A 10,436-nucleotide genomic window follows, 5' to 3' on the forward strand; every position below is an offset into this window, starting at 1 on the left:
ACATACTCGGGCAGCCATTGCTTTGTTAATTTAGTACTTTGGAAGAGTTACCAATCAACAGTAGCATGCCGTCAAGTGCAATAATATGAAAAGAACACTTTGTATTCTTTTTCCAAGAAGCACTCTCGATCTTGAATATTATATTTCCTGCAAGATAATAACTTTTTCTCACCCTCTAAGCCATATAAAACTGGACAGAAAACGAGATTTGCTCTAAGACTGATCAAACTGCAGATAAGATTTGTTTCGATGATCAGAGTTCTACTTGATGAAAATTGTATTGTTAATTTTTCTCTACTCATGGATCATATATATGAAGTTGGAACTATTTATGTTGCTTGGCACTTTCAATTTGCTTTCTCGTGACAGTATTTTAAGCATGGTTCGCTTTCCCCATTATTCTTTTAAAACTTGACGTCATCTAACAATTGATCACATTTAAGGAAAATGCTTCAGTATCTATAACGAGACAGTTTTTAACCATTTGATTACCTATTAAACACCTCCACCTAAATAGGATAATTTGGTGATAAATTTCTCATTTGAAATAGTAAGTTAACATAAAAAAATTAGTAACTTTTGTGTCTCGAAAGGTAAATTAGAATAAATATGAAACTTACTTTTTCAAAGAAATAAATTATTACTTTATAGCCTAAACTTACCTTATTATCAGGAGTAAGTTTAGTTCAAGTAATAGTATGCTTTTATAGATAAATGGTAAATTTTACATATAAGATAGTAAATTTGATTAGTGACTAAAACTTACTAGTTTATTGCATAAATTTACTATTCCACTTGAAAAACTTACATCAAACTGGCATTGGAAAGTTTATTTGAAATAATGATAAGATTTTGCAATTGAAAGGCAAGTTCTGTTAGTAGAAGAAAGAATTGATTAATGAATGAAACTTGGTATTCTAGTTAATAAATCGTGTTATATCCATATAATAAATTATTGTACATATAATTTTAAAAAAAATTTATATTTTATAATACATTTTAAAACTACTCTGAAAAATACTTATATTTTTCATATAACCGTATAAAACATGTAATAATTTTTGAATTATAATTCAATTATTTTGAAAATTTGGATAACAATAACAATAGTTATATATGAAATATCACTTGTCTATATATCACAATTTTTGTATATGAACATAATAAGGTCACCAAGTTTTTAATGAATTTACTGTCTGAGACACCAGAATAGGAGTTAAGGTTATATTAATGTAAATAATCTTTAAGAATCGTAGTAATTTGCCTATTATTTTAGTTCCTTAACTCTTAAATATATTCGTATTATTCACATATGGATTTATACAAATTTTTTGTCGAACTCATATCTTTTGCGTTCAGCTTTTAATAATGTATAATAGAGGTATGTATTATATTTCATATTATATCCATCCCATATTTTACTAACTATGCTTATTACTTTATATTGTAGAAACTTAATATTATACTTGTGAAGCTTACTCATAACAAGAATTAGTAAGATTGATAAGAATAATCTTAAGTTTTTATGGATAAATATTATGTAATCTGCTAAAAATATCATCTTATAGCAATCTTAAGTTTAAAGGCTAGTGGTACACAAACTGTTAAAATTATCATTTCATAAATGATTAAAACTTACTCCTCGATGGCATAAATTTATCATATTAATTTGATCTACCTTAAGAATTACCATAATCAAGTACACATTGCTTGTTGTTTTAAAATTTGCACTAAGCTCACTATTCCCATCATTAATAGTAAAATACTCCTAACTAAAGCACAATAAAATGAAGCTTTTTTGGCCTTTTTGATATAGTGCTTGTGTTTACTATGAAATTAGTAAACCTTTCTTACATTACATAGTTTCTGTTAAAAGTAGGAACATTTTCTAGATAAACTTGAAAAATTTGTAAAATATTTTATTCTTTTTCACCAGTATAATGAAAATAATTTTGCGCGTTGACAAAACAAATAGAAAGAAAAGACAAGGGTTATTATCACTTTACCCTCTTAAACTATATCACTACTATCAGTTTACCCGCTAACGTTATCTTTTAGTTACTTCACCCCCATAAGTAATTCAATTCAACATGTTAAAAAATTTTGGACAAAAATACCTTTTTATTCTATAGCATTACTACACTGTTATTATTACTTTATTCTTTTAAATTATAGTGATATAATCGATTTAATTCCTAACATTATTTTCTTAGCATTTTACTTCATCGTTAATCTAACAACTATGGTTAACAATTTTTAAATATATTTACCCTTATATATATAATTAAAAATAAAAAATTTAGAATGATTATTCTTCCTTTTTTTCACTTTAAGAGATCCAAAAATATAAAAATAAAAGAATTTTCTCAAATTTCTTTTTTCACACTTATTAATACTATGAAAAGAAAAAGAGATAGGAAAGAAGGAAATAGAAAATTAGATTTTGCAAAGAAAAAAAATCTAACATTATCGTATTAATTTAAGGATGTTGGGATTAGAATTGAAATCTAATGGTAAATAGTTAAGTAAAAGAATTTTAAAATAATAAAAGTATTTAATTCTTTCTTATTTGTATTTTCTAAAAAAAAAGAATTGAGCTCTTTCTCTTTATCTCTCTCTCTCTCCCCCTCTTCCTCTCCCTTTCGATCTTTCTATTTTTTTAATATTAATAAGATTGTCAAGAAAAAATAAATTAATACTTTGACTTTTTTCTTGATATTAAAGAGGAGAAGAGTCATTTTAATTTTTTTATTATTTTTATTATACAAAAAGGAGGATACTTTCTTCTAAAGTTTTTTAACTTGCTAAATTGGTTTAATGATGGGATAAATTGCTTAAAAAATAACTCTATGAGGTAAATTGATAATGAAACTATAGTTTATGGGGGTAAAATGATAATAACTTTAAGGGCTATACTTGTCTTTTTACTTTAATTAACAGACTCCGTTAAATTTGACCGTTAGTCTTGGGGATAAAATGACTAAAAGATAACGTTAAGGGAGAAATTGATAATAGTATCAAACGTTAAGGGGGTAAAGTGATAATTACCCAAAAGACAATGGTACAAGTATAAACGTGAGCAAAGGATTATTATCACTTTTATCCCGTAAACTATATTACTACTATCAGTTTACCCCCTAACGTTATTTTTTAGTCACTTCACCCCCATAAGTAATTCAACTCAACATATTAAGAAAATTTTGGATAAAAATACCCTTTTATTCTATAGCATTACTACACTGTTATTATTACTATATTCCTTTAAATTATAGTAATATAATCGATTTAATTCCTAACATTATTTTCTCTGCATTTTACTTCATCATTAATCTAACAACTATGGTAAATTTTTTTAAAAATATATTTACCCTTATATATATAATTAAAAATAAAAAATTTAGAATGATTATTCTTTTTTTTTTCACTTTTAGAAATAAAAAAATATAAAAATAAAAGAATTTTCTCAAATTTCTTTTTTCACACTTATTAATACTATTAAAAGAAAAAGAGATAGGAAAGAAGGAGACAGAAAATTAGATTTTACAAAGAAAAAAAGTCTAACATTATCGTATTAATTTAAGGTTGTTGGGATTAGAATTGAAATATGGTGATAAACAGCAAATTGAAATAATTTTAAAATAATAAAAGTATCTAATTCTTTTTTATTTGTATTTTCTAAAAAAAGAATTGAGCTCTCTCTCTCTCTCTCTATCTCTCCTTCCCCCTTTCGATCTTTCTAATTTTTAATATTAATAAGATTGCCAAGAAGAAAGAAATTAATATTTTGACTTTCTTTCTTGATACTAAATAAGAAGAGTCACTCTAAATTTTTATTATTTTTATTATATAAAGAGGAGGGTACTTTCTTCTAGATTTTTTAACTTGTTAAGTTGGTTTAATGGTAGAATAAATTGTTTAAAAAAATAACTCTACGGGGTAAATTGATAATGAGACTATAGTTTATGGGGGTAAAGTGATAATAATTTTAAGGGTTAAATATGTCTTTTCATTTTAATTAACAAACTCCGTTAAATTTGACCGTTGGTCTTGGGATAAAGTGATTAAAAGATAACGTTATGGAGAAAATTAATAGTGGCACCAAACGTCAAGGGGGTAAAGTGATAAAAACCCTTCTTCCTATAAGTGTATCAAACTTTGTTCAATTATTATACACTTTCGTTTTTGGAATGTTAAATGGATTTTTTGCTGATAGGTTAAGCGTACTAAATATACATTTTGACTATCAAGAGGCATTGCATATGTTCGAGGGTGTAATCTCAGGCACATCTTAGGGGGTGCTTGTTTCACAAATTGGAATTGGAATCGAAAATGGAAATGGAATCATAGACTCTGATTTTGGAATTAAACTTTTCATTCCAATATGTAGCTTGGTTCACACATTGGAATTAGCATCATTCCAACTCTTGATGCTTGGTTTGATGAGTGTTTCAGAATTAAATACAATTAAATTCCAAATTTACCCATGATATAACAATTCTTATAAAGCATTTAAAGTACCGACTCTTTATGAATATTTTACTTTTAAATATTTAATTTATGATAAATATATCAATGTTTGTAAGTAAAATTGAAAAAGTGTTACAGTAATATGCTTACAAAAAGGAAATCGGTAGGTTATCTATTTAAGATAAATTAAATATTTTTAAAAAAAAGAAATGACCCATAAAATATTATTAAAGTATCACTTTCCCATAAAAAACCAGCTCTTTATGGCTTTCCTCCATTATAAGAACAGAGTACCCATTTTTCCATAAACAAATTTATTTATTGGATAAAATAAAAATAAACCCGTTTTTCAATAAAACACCAGTTCTTTATGGCTTTCCTCCATTATAAGAACAGAGTGCCCATTTTTCCATAAACAAATTTATTTATCGGATAAAATAAAAATAAACCCGTTCTCCAATAAAACACCAGCTCTTTATGGCTTTCCTCCATAAATTATCCATTTTTTCATTTTTCCATAAGCTAATTTATTAGTTGGATAAAATCAGAATAATGTTAAATCACAAAGCCTATAAAGTCTTGGATTTGGGTTTCCAATCTGTAATTGCAGATTTTGTGGCAAAGAATTGTTACGGAAAAATACCAGCTTGTTCTGTTCTATCCTTCCAAAACCAGCGAAAGGAGATATTAGGACGGCTCTAAGAACCAAAACAATGACAACCAAAGCCACACATTTGCATCCCAGAGAATTCAAATGCAGTCCAAAAAATCTCAAATGCTTACAATGCCATAAGTCCATTTGAGATTCAATCTTTAATCCCGACTATCTCGTCATCGTAATCAATACAAAAAACCAACAAATCAGAACTGATCCCTTTTCACTCCAATTATAGGAATTCATCCATAATTCCAGAGCCACGACAGTTCAAATCAACACATCACCAATGCTGAGATTGAGGGTTTTCTTCAATTTTTCTTAGAGATCTTTCTCGTGGAGATCTTGTTGAACAATTTGCCCACTGAAGATATTTGCCCACTATTAATCCATTTAGATCTACTTTAGATCTTTTTTTTTCAAGAGATTTTGGATTACAGATGAAGACCATATGATAATGAAGAAAAGATAGAAAAACTGATGGAGAAGAAGAACAGAAAGAGTGGCGTGAGATGGAGAGAAAGAGAGGGTAGAGGAGTTTTGTATGTGATGGTTAGGTCCGTAAAAAATGTTGTCCACGGGAATGAGTTGAGGGTTTTGTCCAAAACCTCCCAATTTATTCGGGAATGGGATAAGTCTTATTTTTTAGAAATGATTCCAAAAATTACATTCCAATAGGCTTAATCCAAGCAATAAATAAGGAATTTATTCCATTATGTGATTCTCAAACCCTTTAACCAAGCAGCCCTTTAATGTTAGAAATCTAATTACTTAATAAAGATTGTGAAACGAATTAATCTTTGACAACACGCCTTGTTTAATTACACAAGTCATAAATATCATGTCTTTTTTTAAAAAAAAAAAATTCGTGAGATCTTTCTCATGATTCACCAATGTTTATACGAGCATCAACCAAAAACATTTTGTAGTAGGCCGAGAAATGATCAACATTATCCCTGAAATCATTATTAGCGTATAAGTTGAGGTCTAATTGTTCGCCATAATCTGAAAATACAAACAAAAAAAAAAGTATAATTCTTTCCTATTGAGGTGTAACAAAAAAAAAAAATACAAGAACATAATCCAAAATGACAAGCATTTCATCGAAGTTCATACAAAACAAAAGAGAAGAGTTTCATATACATATAATTTCCTTACCCTCCTCAAACATAATTTATTATTTGCAGTTTCTCAATACTAGTTGATTTCATATTGGAAGGGGATTGAACCTAGCCTTTGGGACACAAACTAAAGGACGAGCTTTATGAAGGGTCAAACCAGGTCCTTCTTCCATATCCACTTTACCATGTCCTTCACCATTAACATTCCACTCAAAGCACTGAAGCATTGCAGCAAGACTTGTTTGAACAACTTGTAAAGCCAATGAAGTTCCAGGGCAACCTCTTCTCCCACTCCCAAATGGCAACAGATGAAAATGCTGCCCCCTTACATCTGACTGGCTTTTGCTGACATTCCCCTCTTAAAAAACAAACCTCTCTGGACGAAATTCAAGTGGATTCTCCCAGTAATGGGGGCCCCTTCCAATAGCCCATACGTTAACGAGAAGTCGAGTTTTTGCTGGTATTGGTAACCTGCAACTTCGCAGTCTTCACTTGACTCTCTTACGATCATTGGCCCCGTTGGATGAAGCCTCAGAGTTTCTTTTACTATAGCTTGAAGGTAAGGAAGTTTTGAAATATCTGATTCATCTATAAGTCTGTTTTTTCCTATGTTAGAGTCAATCGCTTGGACTGCCTTTTGCATAATGTGTGGATGGTTGATTAACTCTGACAGTGCCCATTCTAGTGTAATGGCTGAAGTGTCAGTTCCAGCTGCAAATATGTCCTGCAAGAATTTGAAACAGATTTCAATTTCATCATCAGACTGAACTGCCATACTTCCTATCACATTCATCGGACAAGATCTCTACAGACATGATATTTACTGTCAGAATACGAAGGTTTCTCAACTAGCTCCAAGAATTTTCTCAACTTTAACTGCAAAATTGTTGTGTGTACCGTATATTTCTTGAGCAGATCAAATGAACAATCATCTAGTTTTCCACCTTTGACTATTTTGATGAACATCCTGTGTCTGATGTATTGACTACCCTGATGGTAGTAGATACGGTATTCTTGTTGCAGAAATCTAGTTCAATTTCATAAATCAACTGCGACAATAAAAGGTAAAAGTAAATAAGAGGAGGCAGCCATGAGTTTTACCAGGATAAAAGCCTTGATTTTCTCTCTTGTCAGTCTTATGTCTGAGCTTTCATCTTCAGATATATCGAGCAATATATCAAGTAGATCCTTCATTTGTTGACCTGCATCATTGTTTTGCCAACGCTTCGTCCTTGTCTCTTGATGTTCCTCTATGATCTTCTCAATCATTACGTCAAACCTCTCAGCTGCATCTCTAATCCTCTTCTTAAATCCCTGCAAATCCAAATTCTTGCAAAACCAGATAAAATCAGATACATTAAATTTCCCAGGGAGTTCTGCTATCTCATGAATTATTGTCTTTATGTCTGCAACCTCATTTTCATTTTCAGAGCATCGTCTGCTCATAGCCATTCTTGATACCACGTTGTTTGCTAGCCTAATGAGCTCTGCACCAACCATGGTTCGCCATCGCGGGTCGCGGTCGCGTCGCGGTCTCAATTGTTCCATATCCGTCGCGGCATATCGGTTGAATATCGGGTGATATGAACATTATAACACATTAAAGTTTTCAAAAATTTTGAAAAAATTACTAAAATTAGAAAATACTGAAAAAGACAATTTAAAAAAATATCGGAGTCGACTCCGAGTTGACTCGGATATATCGACCGATATCATGTATCACGGATTCGAATCGGTCAATATCGGTCGAGTCAGAGCGAGTCGTCGCGGATATGGTGATATCCGCGATTCGGGGATCGGTATCGTACCGGTCCCTTCCGTTCCAGATACGACTCGGCCGATACGTATCGGTATCGGCCGATATGGCGAACCATGGCACCAACATCAACTGCCTCACCAGCTTTAGATTTTCGCAATAGCAGCTCCATAAAACGCGTTATCTCATCGCGTCTAACTGGAAGTAACAGGTCTAGCATCCGACCTCCAAGAAGTTCAGTCATGCATAGCTTTTTCATGAACTTCCAATAAGGTCCATGATAGGGTGTTAATTGTTAGTAATTTTATTGTTAATTCTCCTCTTTATCCTTGCCAAATATTGCTTTAATTGTCAATATATATTTATATTTGGTGTTTGGATATAATTTCAGAAAGTGGAGCAGAAAAGTGCTAAAAGGGGACCTTCTTGAGAAGATTTCTCCACACGTGAGAAGCTTTCCACAATCAGCCCAAATTGTGCAAACCAACGGAATTGCTGATGAAGAGTTGCCTTCCTATTATTAAGTCCTGGCAAGTCCACTAACAATAAGAAATCAAAAGGAGACAATTCTGCGGGGACCACGTAACATTGATTTAGAAAATGTGTTCTTCTTTTGGGAGATGTACTCATTAGCCATAGGTGGACTTTGATGATGAAAGTAGCTTTTCTATTTGCTTCCTACGTAACTAGTTCTCTTATGAAACTAGTGCAGAGGAGAATTGGAGGGACAAGCTTCATAAGACATTAGACTAGTTTTAGTTTTCTCTCCAGGAAGCTCCGTAGGAGGATAGAGGTAGTTTTTGGTTTTCAGAGGAGGAGTTCTTCCTTCCTTGTTGTGTGGTGTGCAACTTTTCTTAAAAGAGTCTAGCGAGACTCAAGTTTCTTCCTAAATTCTTAGTTAGTTATTTATGTATTTGATTCCATTTAAATTGCGTGAGAATTTTATCATGAGGCGTGGCTAATCTTCTCCTCTAGTCAAGGATCAACGCGAAGACGCAGTTCCAAATATCTGTGAGATCTAATTAATTTTACGTGTTCCTTAATTTGTTAATATTTGCATGTTTTCTATTTTAATTTCCATGGGATTATTTTGTTAATTGGATATCAAGGGCCCGATGTGCAATTTGACTTATTAATCTCCTGTCAAATTAATCAATTAAATCCGTAATTGTTTAGTTGGTTAATATTAGTGACAACTAGTATTTTCACATACTAGGGGAACATGCAATCTGATTTAAATAACCCTCGTAGTGTGTTATTAATTTGGGTTAGGCTTTTCTAGTTTTTAATGCAATTAGGAAATTAATTCCTACGGTCGTACCTAGGAGTATTTCCTGGTTAGAAGTAATCAACGGTCGTACCTTGGTTATCAATAAATTAAGGAAAAGCTGGTCGTTAGAGTTTATCGGCGACTATAACTAGCCTATTAATAAAATTAAGTGAACCTTCTTTGCATCAATGATCGGATGAATGGACTGTGTCTGCGTAGTTGTATCCTTGGCTAGAATTTATTTATCATTTATTTAATTGCTATTTACAATTGTATTAATTAATTAATTAATTTTGGTTAAATTGTTTAATTATTTTTAGTTTATTTCTGATAAAAATCCCCCGTGTCCCGAACTTGAAAAGAATCGAATTTTTCCCAGTCCCTGTGGATTCGACCCTACTCACTACTATACACAGAAAATTCATTTTTCTCGAGTAGGTATTTATTATTGCACAGGCTCGACACCTGTCAGTCCATAGGGGGCAAAGGCAAAACCCTGTGAACCATATGTTATGTAGTCAACAACAGCAGAATTGGGTCGGTTAGAAAAGGAATTTTCATGTGTTTTGAGGAACTCTTTCGCCATTTCGGGTGAAGAAGCAACAACACAAGGAACAGACCCAAGGAACAAGTGAAGTAAAGGTCCATAGCGATTTGAGAGCTTGTGGAGAGCTTGATGGGGTATTGGAGCAAGAAGATGGAGGTGACCGATGATCGGTAAGGCTAGCGGGCTTGGAGGAAGGCGTAGAAAGTTTTTGATTTCTGAATAGTTCACGGAGGAGAACGGTGGAAATTAGCCAAATTAGGAACAGAAATATGTAGCCCCGGATATCTGCCATGATTCAATGCTAACGTGAAAGACTGACTTTGTAAAGCTGAAAGTCCAGTGTTGCTGAAAGTCCAGAGTTGATGTTTCCTTTTGGTTAAAGCCTTTGTCTTGTCTCGGAGGTGCGAAGAGTTGGTAAATCTTCATATCCCAAGGTTCTCCTTCCTGCACTTCTTTGATTTTACCGATATTTATCCTTTAAAGATTCCAATTAACCCTGAGCTTTTTGCAACTGCATGCTGCTTATGTCTTGCACCTTGACCGTTTCTAAAATTGCATCTAGACAACAAGGATAAGATTTTGTTGCAGTTTTTAGCTGAATTTCTTGCTGAATCAGCTAT

The 10,436-nt window shown here is 31.9% G+C and overlaps 1 pseudogene; it reads right to left on the reverse strand.

Annotated features, from left to right (window-relative positions):
- Nucleotides 1-6,329: 6,329 nt before the first annotated feature.
- LOC113776399 lies at nt 6,330-10,108 on the reverse strand (annotated as a pseudogene).
- Nucleotides 10,109-10,436: the final 328 nt, after the last annotated feature.

This window comes from Coffea eugenioides, chromosome 6 (assembly GCF_003713205.1).
Source record: "Coffea eugenioides isolate CCC68of chromosome 6, Ceug_1.0, whole genome shotgun sequence".
In the NCBI taxonomy this organism is placed as follows: Eukaryota; Viridiplantae; Streptophyta; class Magnoliopsida; order Gentianales; family Rubiaceae; genus Coffea; species Coffea eugenioides.